This window comes from Anabrus simplex, chromosome 1, assembly GCF_040414725.1.
Source record: "Anabrus simplex isolate iqAnaSimp1 chromosome 1, ASM4041472v1, whole genome shotgun sequence".
Lineage (NCBI taxonomy): Eukaryota > Metazoa > Arthropoda > Insecta > Orthoptera > Tettigoniidae > Anabrus > Anabrus simplex.
In genome coordinates this window covers 1,153,493,889-1,153,510,883 of record NC_090265.1, presented here as the reverse complement: position 1 = coordinate 1,153,510,883, position 16,995 = coordinate 1,153,493,889, and the positions used below count along the sequence as shown (strand labels likewise).

The following is a 16,995-nucleotide window of genomic DNA, read 5'->3' as shown; positions in this document are numbered from 1 at the left end:
GTGTTGCTGAGAAGAAATATTCCGGAGTAATATGCTCCATTCGGATCTTCGGGCGGGCACTAAATCAGGAAAGAAGTGTGATGAGATTAAGATGAAGACTGAAATTTCTGGACTGAGGATAGGAACTTGGAATGTGAGAACAATTAGCGAGAAAGGTAAATTAGGAAATGTAAAGAAGGAAATGGAGAGATATAATATCAGCATTTTAGGACTATATGAAGTACAATGGGAAGGAGAAGGATAATTGATTTCTGGAGAGTATAAGATCATTTATAAGGGAGGAGACCACAAAGAAGGAGGAATAGGCTTGGTGTACAGGAAGACTCTGGATAAAAACATTATCAAGATAATACCTGTAAGTGACAGGGTGATGACAACAAAGATATCAAGTGACCCTGAGGATACCTTATTTATTCAAGTATATGTGCCTACATCGGAAGCAGATGAGGACGAGGTAGACAAGATATATGAACAGACAGAAGAGGTGTTTGAGGAAAATGGAAAAGGTCAAATAAGAACGGTGATGATGGGCGATTGGAACAGCGTGGTGGGGAGATGTTGTTGGAGATTATGGACTAGGACAACGGAATGAAAGAGGAAATAAACTGATAGGTTTTTGTAATAGTCTTGACCTTCAGATTGCCAACACCTGGTTTAGGAACCATAAACGAAAACTGTATACATGGAAAAGCCCTGGTGATAAAATTAGATAGACTACATTTTAACCAATCAAAGATTCAAAAACAGCATCAAGATGTCTAAAACTTTCCCTGGAGCAGGTGCTAATACAGATCACAACTTACTTGTGGCAGACATAAGAACTCGGCTGAAACATATTAAAAAGAAACTTGTAAAGAAGTGGAATCTGGCAAAACTGAAGAAGGAAGATCCCGAGCCTTTTACAAATAGTACAGAAGAAAAATTGGGAAATACACTGACTGACAGAGCAAATGCAACACCAAGAAGGAGTGGTCAGAACTTTATGCCAATTGCAGGGTAGACTGACGTCACTGAGGTATGCTCATGATGTGAAATGCGCCGCTGTGCTGCGCACGTAGCGAACGATAAATGGGACACGGCGTTAGCGAATGGCCCACTTCGTACCATGATTTCTCAGCCGACAGTCATTGTAGAACGTGTTGTCGTGTGCCACAGGACACGTGTATAGCTAAGAATGCCAGGCTGCCGTCAACGGAGGCATTTCCAGCAGACAGACGACTTTACGAGGGGTATGGTGATCGGGCTGAGAAGGGCAGGTTGGTCGCTTCGTCAAATCGCAGCCGATACCCATAGGGATGTGTCCACGGTGCAGCACCTGTGGCGAAGATGGTTGGCGCAGGGACATGTGGCACGTGCGAGGGGTCCAGGCGCAGCCCGAGTGACGTCAGCACGCGAGGATCGGCGCATCCGCCGCCAAGCGGTGGCAGCCCCGCACGCCACGTCAACCGCCATTCTTCAGCATGTGCAAGACACCCTGGCTGTTCCAATATCGACCAGAACAATTTCCCGTCGATTGGTTGAAGGAGGCCTGCACTCCCGGCATCCGCTCAGAAAACTACCATTGACTCCACAGCATAGACGTGCACGCCTGGCATGGTGCCGGGCTAGAGCGACTTGGATGAGGGAATGGCGGAACGTCGTGTTCTCCGATGAGTCACGCTTCTGTTCTGTCAGTGATAGTCACCGCAGACGAGTGTGGCGTCGGCGTGGAGAAAGGTCAAATCCGGCAGTAACTGTGGAGCGCCCTACCGCTAGACAACGCGGCATCATGGTTTGGGGCGCTATTGCATATGATTCCACGTCACCTCTAGTGCGTATTCAAGGCACGTTAAATGCCCACCACTACGTGCAGCATGTGCTGCGGCCGGTGGCACTCCCGTACCTTCAGGGGCTGCCCAATGCTCTGTTTCAGCAGGATAATGCCCGCCCACACACTGCTCGCATCTCCCAACAGGCTCTACGAGGTGTACAGATGCTTCCGTGGCCAGCGTACTCTCCGGATCTCTCACCAATCGAACACGTGTGGGATCTCATTGGACGCCGTTTGCAAACTCTGCCCCAGCCTCGTACGGAGGACCAACTGTGGCAAATGGTTGACAGAGAATGGAGAACCATCCCTCAGGACACCATCCGCACTCTTATTGACTCTGTACCTCGACGTGTTTCTGCGTGCATCGCTGCTCGCGGTGGTCCTACATCCTACTGAGTCGATGCCGTGCGCATTGTGTAACCTGCATATCGGTTTGAAATAAACATCAATTATTCGTCCGTGCCGTCTCTGTTTTTTCCCCAACTTTCATCCCTTTCGAACCACTCCTTCTTGGTGTTGCATTTGCTCTGTCAGTCAGTGTATAAAACCGAGTTTGGATGTATCAGAAGAATGGGTTACCATAAGAGATGCAATGCTGGAAGCTTTAGAGAAACAAGTTGGATAAGTGGAAAAAAACAATAAAAAGGAATGGATCACACAGAATATATTAGATAAAATGGATAAGAGAAGAAAATGGAAAAATGACTCATCGGATGAAGGAAAACAACAATACAGAAAACTGAACAATGAATTGAGAAGGATTACTGACAAAGCAAGAGAAGATTGGATGGAACAGCAATGTGAAGAAATAGAACAATTGGAAAGGCAAGGAAAAATAGAAGAAATGTACAGAGCTGCAAAGTGTATAACAATGAGAGAACCAAGGAAAATTAGCAAGCAAAGAATGCTAAACAAGCAGGGAAATGTAGCAATGAATACTGAAGAAAACAAAGATGTATGGAAGGAACACACAAAGGATCTATATGATTCTAGGGTTGATCAGGAAGGATTAGAGCATGAACAAAATGTGCAATCTAGGATCTTAAGGAAAAGAAAGTGATGGGCTGTGATCAAATACTGTCTGAGGCACTAAAAGCCTTAGGGAAGGATGCAATAGTCAGAATTAAAACCCTGATCAATAGAATATATGACACAGGCATCTGGCCTGAAGATCTCCTTAAGACCATAATGGTTTCTTTACCAAAGAAATACAACTCCAATCAATGTAAGGATTATAGGACAATGAATTTTTTATGTCATATCACTAAGGCTGTGACCAAAATAGTGCTAAGAAGAACAGAAAAGAAAATAGAGGAGAATATAGGAGAAAATCAGTTTTAGGTGTCTGTGGATGATGGCAAAAAATTTTTGGAAATAGAGAAATGTATGCTTGTTTTGTTGACTGAGAAAAAGCATTTGACAGAACTGACTGGGGTATCCTGATGAAGATTCTGTATGATACTGGTATAGATTGGAAAGATAGATAGATGGTTGATAAAGCAATTGTATATGGCCCAGAAAGTGGTAGTTTAAGCAGAAGACAGTCAAACTGAAGAGATAAGTATTGAAAGAGGTGTGAGACAGGGTTGTTGTATGTCACCAACACCTTTTAATATATATGCTGAAAAGCTAATCAATAAGGCCTTGGAAAAAATGAAAAGGACTTGTAGTGAGAGGAGAAAATAAAAACTATCAAATACGCTGATGACATATCTGTGCTAGCAGAAATGGAAGAAGAGCTCCAGGTAATGATGGAGAATACTGTAAATGTGAGAATATTGGAATGAAAATGAACATTGACAAGACCAAAGTGATGAAAATAGGAAAAGGAGACGGCACAATTAATATATCAATACATGGAATAGTATTAGAACAGGTTCAATCATTGGAGTATTTGGGAAGCTTGATAACTTCCAGCGGAAGTTGTACAGAGGAAGTGAGACGCAGAATATCCATGGAAAAGAGGGTTTTTGGGAGAGTGAAAGATTTGCTGACAGCTAGAAGCATACCAATCAAACTTAGGAAGAGGTTTGCCAAATGTTTTGTGTGGAGTGTGGTGTCTTATGGTTCTGAAACGTGGACAGTCAGACAGAAAGAACAAAAATATTTAGAAAGTTTTGAAATGTGGTTATGGAGAAGAATAGAGAAAATGAAATAGAACCGATAGAGTGAGAAATGAGGAGGTTCTGAGCAGGGTAGGAGAGGAGAGTAACTTTATGATAATGAACATCTTGGATTGGTCACATTACGTAGAAATTGTCTACTACAGACAATCATGGAGGGAGAAGTTGAAGGAAAAAAAGGGAGGGGATGAAGAAAGTTTGACATGCTGACAGATGTGAAGATAGGAAGAAGTTACAAGCAAATGAAGGAAGATGTTCAGGACAGAGAGAAATGGAGGACATCCAGTTGATACCTGTCTAAGGACAGATTTACTGAAAGAAGAATAAGATGTTTATGAAAGTAGAGGGAAGGAGAAGGGTAACGAGAAGGTGGTAATTTTTCATGTTCGTTCCGACAAGCAGGAATAGGTACCAGGGTAGTTGCGGATGTGCGAGATCTCGTTAATGTAGAAAGGAAGAAGTTTAAGGGAGTGGAAATTATTATCAGTGGGATACTGACTGGAAGGTGATCGGGGATTTAAATGAGACTATGAATTGGATATGTGGGGAACTGGGAGTGAAATTTGTAGATCCTACTGGCTAGGTGCGAGGTAGGGATCTGCGGTCAGATGAGCTTCACTTAAACTGCAGTGGTACGTATAAATTATAGGAATATAGAGGGGTATATACAAGGAAACAGAGTGAACAAGGGAGAGATGATGAGAGTACAGGGAGCTGGAAGTCACATACGGATGACAAAGTTGTTAGTGGTAAATTGTAGAAGTATAGTAAAGAAAGGAATTGAATTGATTTACTAGATTTTTTTTTTTAACATGTTGCTTTACATCACACTGACACAGATAGGTCTTATGGCGATGATGGGATAGGAAAGGGCTAGGAGTGGAAAGGAAGTGGCCATGGCCTAAGGTACAGTAAGATAGTAAAGTTGTAACCGCTAATATGAATTTGAAAGAATAATGTAGTTTATGGTTATTACGGCGTTTAAAATGTAAAGGAATAAGAGTGTAATCCTCAGAAATAATTCTTCGGTATTAGACGAAGTCATATCTTTGTTACAATTAAAAGCTATTGCCATTACAAATTCTTCATCATCATCATCATAAATTTCATTTCCCCTCGTCCAGGTGTTGATGGTATACCATCACTCATTTTTAGACCATTGTTATGATGGGGTTGCCATGCCCAAAGGAATTTTAGTGCTACTGCCAGCAATTATTCAGGCCGTCACTTACATTGGGAAACAGTTGCTCTTGCAGCCCCCCCCCCCCCTAACATGGGAAACAAATGCAGCTCATACTATTCCCTGAGTACTGGGCTGCCACTGCTGCAACTCCACCAAACCAAAGTCCATCTTAAATTTTTAATTTATGCATCTTAATATGTGAGTAATGAATAAAACAAAAAGATCACTAACCATTGTGATGGAAATACATAGGTATAGACCATACTTGGAAGTGTTATGATCAATGATTAAATTGAAATTACAAATAACGTAGTTCAACCTATTCAATACAAATAAATAAGAAATTTAGTGTTACATTTCTATTTAATTATAAGTGGAAGTGGTACCGGTTTCGACCCCAATCTGGGTCATCATCAGCCGAGTAAAATGCAAAAACAATGCATAGGTAAATAAGAAATTAAAGAATGAGTCTTTTATTAAAACAGCTGAAGAGGCAAAATAAGATGATGGAGATTGGCACTGTGCGATTTTAAAACGTAAAATCTAGAAGAAGTAGGTCAGTCACTTATATGAAGTAAGGCGCGATCTTCTGAATAGTAGCACAACACACGCAAAATTTGGCACTGACTCCAAATGTTTACGAGAAGAGGTGAACAGTTAAGTGAGCCAGCATATTATCAGGCGCGAAGTCACAACATAATTTAATGAATATGAAGTCCAAAATTTTGTAGAAAAGTGTCACTGTTGAGTTACTCCATAAGACAACTTTGGTGACGTCGAAATCAGTCACCTTACAGAAGTAGTTCAGAAGACGTGAACCAATTAATGCGGCAAGTAGTTCCAATCTAGGTAGTGTGATTTTCTTCACAGGAGCAACCCTAGTCTTGCTGCAGGCTAATTGTATCAGGTATGAGTTCTCAATCATGGTTCGCACATATAGTACAGCTGCGTAGGCCCTTTTGGACGTGTCGCAAAACACATGAATTTCGGGCTGGTTTTGTCTTTTGGATATGCCAATCCATCTCGGTACATGCAACGCTGATAAAACGGGCAGTTTTGCTGTCCAGGTCTGCCATCACTGCGCGAGATCTGATGGTAATATTTCTTCCCAGTCGATTCCTGTGAGCCAAATGTCTTGAAGAGAACTTAAGCGATGATGGAGACTGGAGTGAACAAACCAAGAGGATTGTAAAATTTGGATGTTGCACGGAGAACGTTTCGCTTAGTTCCATGTTTTTCTAATAGGATTTCTGTTATATCACACTGATCAGTAAAGATGTAGTCGTCCATGTAATTCCAGGCCACTCCTAAAACACTTGTCTCTGACTTATAGTTCTGGCCTTCACTTTCCATATATCTCGAAGAGATATAAAACTTGTGGCCCATTTCAAGAGAGGAAGCTTGATGTTCTTCAGTAAAGCAGTGAGTTCGTAGTAAAGCATTATGACTTTGTCGTCTTCTTCACTAGTTGTTTTTTTTTTTTTTTTGCTAGGGGCTTTACGTCGCACCGACACAGATTCACTAGTTGTAAAGTCATCCATAAAGGTAGAATTCTCTATTACGGCGGATGCCTTCGGATATCTGTCTGATTTCAGTGTTGCTACCTCTCGAAGAGTGGCTGATAATTAGAACGGGCTACTAGTTAGTTCAAAGGGAAGACGTGTAAAACGATATGTAATGATGTCTTCTTTCATGACATAGTTTCCTTTGTTATTCAGCTCCACCCGGTACCAAAGAAATCTAGTCGAATTTCTGTCATCATCATGAAGATTCAACTGTAGGAATGCCCGACATCCGTCACAAACGATTGCTTTCGCATGCGACCGAAAACGCATAAAAGTGGCAAGTATCTCAGGTTTCCATTTCTAAGGCATCATTGAGGGACGGATAACCCTTTTCATGTGAGGAAGCATCAAAAAGATTCTGAATTTAGTGCTACCTTTCTTATCTTTCTTAACCGGGTGATGGGGTCAACAAAATATCTCTTTACTTGTGTTGTCGGCAGAAACAATTTCTACTTGTGCTTTCGAAATGTAATTAAGCATCAATTGGTGATAATCTTAAATTCTTCATTTGTCTGCATATTCTTCTCCAGGCTATAGAAGCGTCTCTCTGCGATGGATAGACTGTTAGGGAGTAGGACGTCTTTCTTTCAGGGAAGTTTTACAACTCTTCTGCCATCTTCAATCCTATAAGATTCTTGAAATTCTTGAAGAATGGTACTGTCTTTTGTTGTCAATACACGTTCTTGATTTTCTGTGATACTGATGGCCTCTAGTTCCCAGAATGTTCGTTGGGTTTCATCTGATACCTGAGAAATCTTATTGGTTGTTATTTCATTGGAGAGAGAGATGTGCTGGACTGTAATTTGATTGACTGTAGTGTCTGATCTATATTCCCACTGAGAGAGGAGGACTAAAGTTATGACGTTACTCGAATTGGTTGGTCTATCTTCACGAGCTTCCAATCATGGTCTGCGCCGATGAGAATTTCGATGGGAAACTCACATGAATCGTTCTTCGGGTTGGCTAGTCTCAATTTATCTACTGATGCCAGTGCGTTCATGTCGTGTGGTACTGCTGTATGGCGTGAATACGTATTATTGCTTTCAAAGGCCGAGAGTTTGAGGTTGGCGTTAGTAGAAAATCCTGTAATATCAAATTTGATCTGTCGTCTGGAACTTGTGATGCAAGAAGATGTCCCGAATGAAGTCACTACAAGATTTCTTTTGTCAGTAACCTTAAGCTGGAGTAAATCAACTAAGGATGTGTTGATGAAATTCGACTGGCTTCCAGCGTCTAGAATGCAGTGAGTAAGTTTACTTTTCCCAGTTGGTCCCGTTATCCATACTCGCACAGTCTGAAGAAATGTGAAGTTTGGAGTGTAGACGCCAATTTTACCCACGGAAGTAGGCAGAGTTTCTCTGTCGTCACAGATGGAAACATGGTGTTGTTTCTTACATTTTGTGCACTTTGCCTTGTCTCGTTTAACACACTGTCGTGCGTTATGTCCTCGATTTAGGCATAGAAAACATCTGTTCGTAGCCTTCAGTTTCTCAATTCTCTCCTTCAAGTTAGTCATTCTCTTACAGTCTTGTCCCCAGTGGCCGCTATTCTCACAGAACACGTAGTATGAATTTGGTGGTCGTTTGTTGTTAGATTTGGACTTACTTGCTCTGGTGTTAATACTGAAATTGGTTGCTGTCGGTATGCAAACAGTAGTTACAGAAACATCCCCTCATATCTTTTGAGTGGTCAAGGCACTCTGAACCTCAACGTTAAGAAATTCCATTAGTCGTGAAATGTTGCTCTCCTCGAATTCTGATCTTTTGGCGTGAAGAAGCCAACGTCGGCAAAGATCGCCGGGAAAGGCACGGAGGATTTTCGGAGCTAACATTCTACCATACTCGTCCATGTTTTCTCCTAGCGAGGCGAGGGCTTGAACTCTTCGGTGACTTTTTTTTTTTGCTATGGGCTTTACGTCGCACCGACACAGATAGGTCTTATGTCTTATGGCGACGATGGGATGGGAAAGGCCTAGGAGTTGGAAGGAAGCGGCCGTGGCCTTAATTAAGGTACAGCCCCAGCATTTGCCTGGTGTGAAAATGGGAAACCACGGAAAACCATTTTCAGGGCTGCCGATAGTGGGATTCGAACCTACTATCTCCCGGATGCAAGCTCACAGCCGCGCGCCTCTACGCGCACGACTAACTCGCCCGGTGGTGACATTTTATAAATCTGGAATTGAGAACATCAGGGTTGTCTGAAATAGCGGGCTGAAGGTGTTCAAGATAACCTAAGTGAAACTGAATTATTCTGTTTTTGTCTCCGTAACGTGATTGAAGAATTCTTTTAGTTTGTTCGTACGTTTCCGCTGTGACGGATATTCCATCAACTAAAAGTTTTGGTTCGCCGTCCAAGTATCCCCGTAGAAAGACATGTTTGTTGATAGTAGATACTGTCAGGTTTTTGTCCACGGAAGACTGGAATTGTTCCCAGAAACGTCGCCATGCTTCGATGTCCCCCAAAAACGGTTCTAACCTGATAGTCAGCAATTTAACTTCAGGCGCGGCTGTGAATGAAGCTAACTGTGGACCTAAATCCCGTATATCATTGAAGTAATTTGCTGCTAAGAGTTTATTAGCTTTGCGGATTGCACGCTTGGCACTTTCTATATACACTTCGCATATCTGGACATCGTTTTCATATTCATCGTCGGCAATGAGATCATGAATGGTATCGTCCAAAAGTGTTAAATTCTTAAAACTTTCCTGCAGTCGATGCAAATTGTGTTCTATTTCGTCAATTGGTGAGGAAATGGGATGGTATTAAGGCTCCGCAGTCATCTCCGTCAAATACGACGGGGCGTGAGTTTAGGGCGGATTCGATGTTCACTAAGACTGTATTTAAACCCTCTTTGCCTACTCGTGCGCGACCTAGCACTTTTCGGAGGCAGCGTTTGGTGGAACCTATCATCCGTTCCCACCATCCTTACCCACCAAGCCGCCCGTGATGGTATGAATTCCCAGGTGACAGCGTAATGGGCAAAGTAATGATGTATCTTGGGATCCTCAATTGTAGTGAGGAGCTCCATCAGTTCTCTGTTAGCCACGTGGAAAGTTTGTGCGTTATCTGAGTACACGGTGTCGGCACCAAAAATGTCGTGATTCGTGATGGGAGAGCGAGGTTAATGAAACACACCTTTATGTATCAATTCCTCTCTTTACTTACGGAGACAATATATAAACAAATGAACACAAACAAAGATGCTTCGTTCACGGGGTAAAAGAAGGAATATTAGGCAAGATCCCCAACAATCTGAATCCAGGTATTATCTCCCTCTCCAGTCATTTCACTCATGACTAAGTGTCGTGACCCAAGGACTTTGTTGTTTCTTTTATAACCTTGTTTATTTTAGTAGATGGAAATGTATTAAAGGTATAAGGTAAATATGGTAGGAGTCTTCGTAAAAGTCAAGAGGTATGGTAGTATTTGGTCATATTTGTGCATCTAGAAAATTTTTCATGATATTATTGTCTTCTTTTTCAGCATATTTGACAAACTGACATACTATTTTTGTATATTGGTAGCAGGTGCCTACATGATGGATTCTTTTCGTGAAATTGATTTATTTGACATGAAATTGATTTATTTGTGGAACACTGATAGTTGTTAGGCTGTTTTTTTCTTTTTTCTTTTTACAGTAGGCTTTACGTTGCACCGACACAGTTATATCTTTTGGTGATGATGGGATAGGAAACTAACAGGAGTGGGAAGAAAGCGACAGCGGCCTTACTGAAGGTACAGTCCCAGCGTTTGCCTGAAGTAAAAATAGGAAACCATGGAAAACCATCTTCAGGGTTGCCGACAGTGAGGTTTAAACCCACTATCTCCCGAATGCACACTGCGGGCCCCTAACCGCACGACCAACTCGCTCGGTGTTAGGCAGTTATTGACTTATATTTGGTAATACAGTATTTTATTTTCAACACAGTGATACCATTTTCCTCAACTAATGTCAGTGCTATTTTCTTTCAAGTTGGAGACAGAATTTTATTGTTGAAATTTACTGACTTTTAGAAGTATGTACTGATGCGCAGAGGAAATTATAGGTTTTTTTTTCTGTAAAAGAAAGGAAAGTACGAATTGAGGCACCGAGATATTCACTCACTCACTCACTCGCTCCCTCGCTCACTCACTCACTCACTCCGTAGACTTCTGAGGGATGTGAAGTTCCCGTGCCAATCTCATAGTCCTCTTCCATCCTTTTCGATCTTGAGCCTGCTCCTCCCAGTTATCAATTTGGAGGGTCCAGCATTCCTTGTTGATCTCCTTCTTCCAGGTGCTTCGGGGTCTTCCTGAAGGACTTTTCCCATTAAGAGATCCCTTGTATAAATCTACTGGAGCTTTGTTATCCTGCATCCTCAGTACATATCCAGCCCAGTGCAGTCTGTTGGATTCTATCACACCCATTATAGCGTGTTGTTGAGAGAGGGCATAAACATCATCAGTATATCTTTTCTGCCAGCTTTGAGAGATAGGATCGAACCATGGGCTAAATATTTTTCTATAAACTTTATTCTCAAAGACTTGCAACTGCTGCTGCTCTTTCTTGGTTATGCTCCTTGTCTCGGAACCGTACAGAAGTACTGGTCGAATGATAGTATTGTAGATAATCATTTTTGCATTCCTTCTTAAAAACATGGAACCTAATATAGGGCTCATAGAGTAAAATGCCTTATTTGCATTCTCAATTCTAGCTTGGTGTTCCTGTTGCCTTCGGTTTTGCTCATCGATTAATACACCAAAGAATTTAAACTCCTCTACTCGTTTAAATATATACTTCCCAGCCTTCAAAGGCAATCTGTCAACCTCCTCATGATTCGGCCTCTCTACAACCATGTAATGTGTCTATTTATCATTTACCCGAAGCCAATTTTTGCTGTCATTTCCTCTATTTCCACAAACAACTGCCTAATTTCTAATTCATTGCGGCCAATAAGAACAATGTGTTGTCGTTGTTTGAGTCATCAGTCCATAGACTGGTTTGATGCAGCACTCCATGCCACACTATCCTGTGCTAACCTTTTCATTTCTACGTAACTATTGCATCCTACATCTGCTCTAATCTGCTTGTCATATTCATACCTTGGTCTACCTCTACCGTTCTTACTGCTTACACTTCCTTCAAAAACCAACTGAACAAGTCCTGGGTATCTTAAGATGTGTCCTATCAATCTATCTCTTCCTCTCGTCAAATTCAGCCAAATCGATCTCCTCTCACCAATTCGATTCAGTACCTCTTCATTCATGATTTGATCTATCCATCTTACCCAGTGTTGCCAACTTAGCGGATTTTCTGCTAAATGTGGCGGAATCAGAAGACTGTCGATGGAGAAATATGTCATTTAGCGGACAGCGGATTTTTCAGTGGAATTCTAGATTTATTATAGCGGAATTTACTGTTTTATCCATTTTACGTTTTTTTAAAATTTGTACTCCAGTCTGTCCCCGAACTATTCCATATTTCTTGTCAGGGGCTAGCAGTCACATGAGGAAAACATGTTATTTGGATTTTATGTTATGAAATCATGGTATCATAAATTTGTAATGCATGGGGAAAGGTTACTTATCTCTTAGTTGATGAATGGCGATAGATAATGAAACTGTGAGAGAGTAGCATTTATATTTATGCTATGAAGGAAGACCGTTAAATGAACTGGCCTGTTCTGTGTGTGGCCCTTGACTAGGGGATTCACCTAGTTTGCATCCGGCAGTAAAACGCCTACAAGTTTTAGCTCGCCGGCTAGCAGGCAGGGGGTTAATCCCAGTGAAACGCACAGAACAGGTGAGTGGGGACATTTACTTTTAATATTATTATTATTATTATTATTATTATTTATTATTATTATTACTGCTCATTCTTATTGCTCATTATTTGAGATCGGATTTCTTGGCAGAATTTTAGAGGATTTTTAGTAGTATTTAGAGGATCTTGAAAATATAAGTTGGCAACACTGATCTCACCTTCAGCATTCTTCTGTGACAAGAATTTACGATACCCTCATTTGTTGGACATATGTATTGGTGTGTGGGGACCTTATCTGCCATTCTCGCCCACTGTTTGAATTGCCGTTAATTTATCTGCCTGAACTATGCCTATTTAAAATGCATATTTTGCCATTATTACGTCAATAACTTCGATTTTCCTCATTGGCTCAATAAGCAAATCCTTGACTTGAGCATGCGCAGTCTCGCTTGTATTGAGCGATGCGCGCCTTACTCGCTTGCACGCTAGTCTGTTCCCGGCGGATCGCCATGATGGACGCGTTTGGAGTTGTTGTGTATAAGACTCGACTGAAAGTTGCCAGAATGGAGTCTGATTCTCCAGGCTAATAACCATGGAAATAGGCCGTTGGCCTTAGTTACAGTGTAATTAAATATCTGCTGTAGTTTCTATCATCGTTCTTTCGTATTTGTGTTGTGGAATGAATATCTGAGTGAGTGTACCTTTTGCAATATGGGCAAACTATGTAAATATTGGATTATATTAAATTGGACACCCAAAGATGTAATTACTAGTATCATCTTAATTGTTTCGAAACTGTTCTACTGCCGGATTATTTGGAGAAGAAGAATGTGACATCTATTATATAAAAAAAATTTTGGCAACGCTGCTAGTATTATTTCATGTCTACTCCGCAACTGTAATTGAAATTAGGCCTATAGATTATGGACATGTCGGCCACCGTTTATTCATTAAATTAAGCTGGAATTTCTTCTGCATCAGACATTTAATGATATAAATTGTATCTCCAAAAAAAATTAAAACGTAACTTAACGTGATTTTTGTGAAGTTCTATATCTAAATTATTATAGTGGAGTAATTCTGGAACATGGTATATGGGCGGATGAGGGGCAAATTATTCCATTCGTTTTATTTAACCGTGATTATTGTTGTGATACCTTTTTCTGTTTCTTAAAGTTATTATTATTAATAATTTAGTAGGTGGATTTCCTTCTACTTTTCGTGGTTCATATTTGTACAATGTAATTATTAAATAAATGTAGTAATGGTCCACCTTTCAATACTATAATATGTAATATTCTAAATTACATTAATTAGGGACTAGTTTCGGCCGGGGCTGGCCATCTTCAGCCTTAATGTAAAACACCTAATAACTAAACAAATGTACATGCACACAATTGACATAAAACAAATGAAAACAAATATATACAAAGTGACATTAAAAACTGGGATGGAATTATGAATAAAATCTGAAAATGAACTAGGTTCTAACATCTTGAGTATGTTCATCATTGAGAATAATTTCAAGTGTTAATTTATATACACAGAACTGTTAGTTCTAATACTGCTGGAAACTGGTAAATGTTGATCCTGTAGTTTGTCATCAAATCTATTTGTGTGGTGTTAGCTCTATGTAATCCATTGGACACTGCTGTAAGTAACCACTAGCTGACGGGGAACTGTTAGATGTTGTTTCATCCTCAATCAAAATAAATGAGATGCTCTCATGGTGCTTGTTAAATCTTGCTGAAAATGTTGTTGGACATTGTCAGGACAGCACATGAAGATGTGGTTAACACAGATACATTGTGTCTGGTATAAAATTTTGAATCTCACAACAGTTAGTCTGAAGCACACTCAACAATAGACCACACACCTCATGCTGTATTGAGAGGTAAGTCTCACATAACCTATGCCATCTAACTAACACATTCTCTCATTCAATTCATTAATTTAATTTTATCTAATTTATCAGGTTAACTTCATGGGCACTGCAATGAATCGAAAAAAAAAAAAAAACCAGACACGATGTATCAGTGTTAACCACATCTTCATGTGCTGTCCTGACAATGTCCAACAACATTTTCAGCAAGATTTAACAAGCACCATAAGAGCATCTCATTTATTATTTTGATTGAGGATGAAACAACATCTAACAGTTCCCCATCAGCTAGTGGTTACTTACAGCAGTGTCCAATGGATTACATAGAGCTAACACCACACAAATAGATTTGATGACAAACTACAGGATCAACATTTACCAGTTTCCAGCAGTATTAGAACTAACAGTTCTGTGTATATAAATTAACTCTTGAAATTATTCTCAATGATGAACATACTCAAGATGTTTGAACCTAGTTCATTTTCAGATTTTATTCATAATTCCATCCCAGTTTTTAATGTCACTTTGTATATATATGTTTTCATTTGTTTTATGTCAATTGTGTGCATGTACATTTGTTTAGTTATTAGGTGTTTTACATTAAGGCTGAAGATGGCCAGCCCCGGCCGAAACCAGTCCCTAATTAATGTAATTTAGAATATTACATATTATAGTATTGAAAGGTGGACCATTACTACATTAATTTAATAATTACACTGTACTTGCAATTCAATATGGATCAGAACCATGAAGTTTATAACCTACGATATGATGTTCATATTTGTGGATCCCTTTGCTCTGTTATCAATGTTTTGAATGACGTTATGTGCTAGTATTGTTTTCGTAATGGATCATTGTTTAATTACTTACTGGGATGGTTTATTTCCGGTCTTATTCAACCATTACCGTTTTCCAGAGCCTCCTAAAATTAAAATTTTACAACCGGCTTTTAAATCCTCTGTTAATACATGGTTGGAGGAAATGTTAAATTCAAAATATTATAATTATATTATTGTAATATAGTGGTTGCAGGAAGCTGAAATTTGTTTCTACCATTTCTTAAAGATACTTAAGGTTACCCTCTTCAGATTATTCGCGTCCGTGTTTTCTTTCCTTCTTTCTTTCATTATTGTCTGTCATATTTTTATCTTATCTCCGGTACGCTAATTTTGTGTGGGCCTTGCCTTTTGTCTTTAAGTGGGATGTTGGCTTGGTTTTGGGAAGCTGTATGCTTCGTGTGGACCATTGTTCGTTTTCTGTGGAATTTTAAGTGTTTCTTTTCGTAATTTGTAAATTATTTGAGACATATTTTTATTCGGGTTCGTGCGATTTTCTCTTGTGTTCTTTTAATTATTTACATGTGGAATATTTGGTCGGCTATCATTGCCTTAAATATTGAGTGTGTTTCCACGTTTCTGGGATGATTGAAATCCTTGTGTACAGGGTCTGGAAACAAATTTCAGTTTAGTGAGATTTATTGTAGTATACCCGCTTACAAAAACACTGGTCAGTGGTGGAATAAGTTTTCTAAAGCACGGATCCGTTTTAACATTTGTCATTTATTGGTTCTAATGCAAGCTGTGTGTTTTCACGATTTTAATAATCTTAAAAATAGACATTTGCCTCCTATTTTAATGAATTGAATTATTAGAATTTTTTTCTTCTATTTACTTATTTATTACTACATAAAAATTATTTTACGTTGTTATCCGAGTGCGCACCCATAGTATATATTGCTTTATAAATTGATTTTTATCCATAATTCAAAGAGGTTATTTACAATTTAATTATTTCTTCTTCAGTTTCCATTCATCAATTCTTTTTAAATTTTTCCTAATTTTTAAGTAAAGTTTAGTTTACTGAAATTTAATTTTGCTTTCATTTAGTAGTTAGTAATGTTGACCTGGCAACACCTCAAGTAGCTAGTTTTGGATCCTGCCCTTTTCCTTTATGTTCTGTGCCCTCCACACTGGTATATTTAATGCTACTGCTGCTCGATGGTAAGTATTTTGCTTCTTGTGCTCATTTGGTGCTATTTATGAGTTTTTATTATCATTCCTGTTTTACCTTTGTCGGGTTGCAATTATTACTGCTCATTCTTATTGCTCATTATTTGAGATCGCATTTCTTGGCGGAATTTTAGCGGATTTTTAGTAGTATTTAGCGGATCTTGAAAATATAAGTTGGCAACACTGATCTCATCTTCAGCATTCTTCTGTAACACCACATTTCAAAAGCTTCTATTCTCTTTCTTTCTGAGGTGGTTATCGTCCATGTTTCACTTATAATACAATGCCACGCTACAGATGAAAGTCTTCAGAAACATCTTTCTAATTCCTATATCAATGTTTGAAGTAAGCAAATTTTTCTTTTCTTAAGAAAGTTCTTCCTTGCTTGTGCTACTTTGCATTTTATGTCCTCCTTACTTCTGCCATCGTTAGTTATTTTACTACCCAAGTAACAATATTCATCTACTTCCATTTCCTAATATTTCCTGCACCACCTGCCTTCGTTCAACTGCACTCCATTACATTTTTTTTTTACTTTATCATTTTCATCTTGTATTCCTTACCCAAGACTTCGTCCATACCATTCAGCAACTTCGAGATCTTCTGCAGTCTCAGATAAAATAACAATTTCATTAGCAAATCTCAAGGTTTTAATATCCTCTCCTTGAATTGTGATTCCC

General features: G+C 39.5%; 1 protein-coding gene across 5 annotated transcripts in view; it reads right to left on the bottom strand.

Moving 5' to 3' along the window:
* The window catches only part of LOC136858123 (protein arginine methyltransferase NDUFAF7 homolog, mitochondrial), a 213,448-nt gene that overhangs the window by 118,647 nt on the left and 77,806 nt on the right, over positions 1-16,995 (bottom strand). The window lies entirely within an intron of this gene.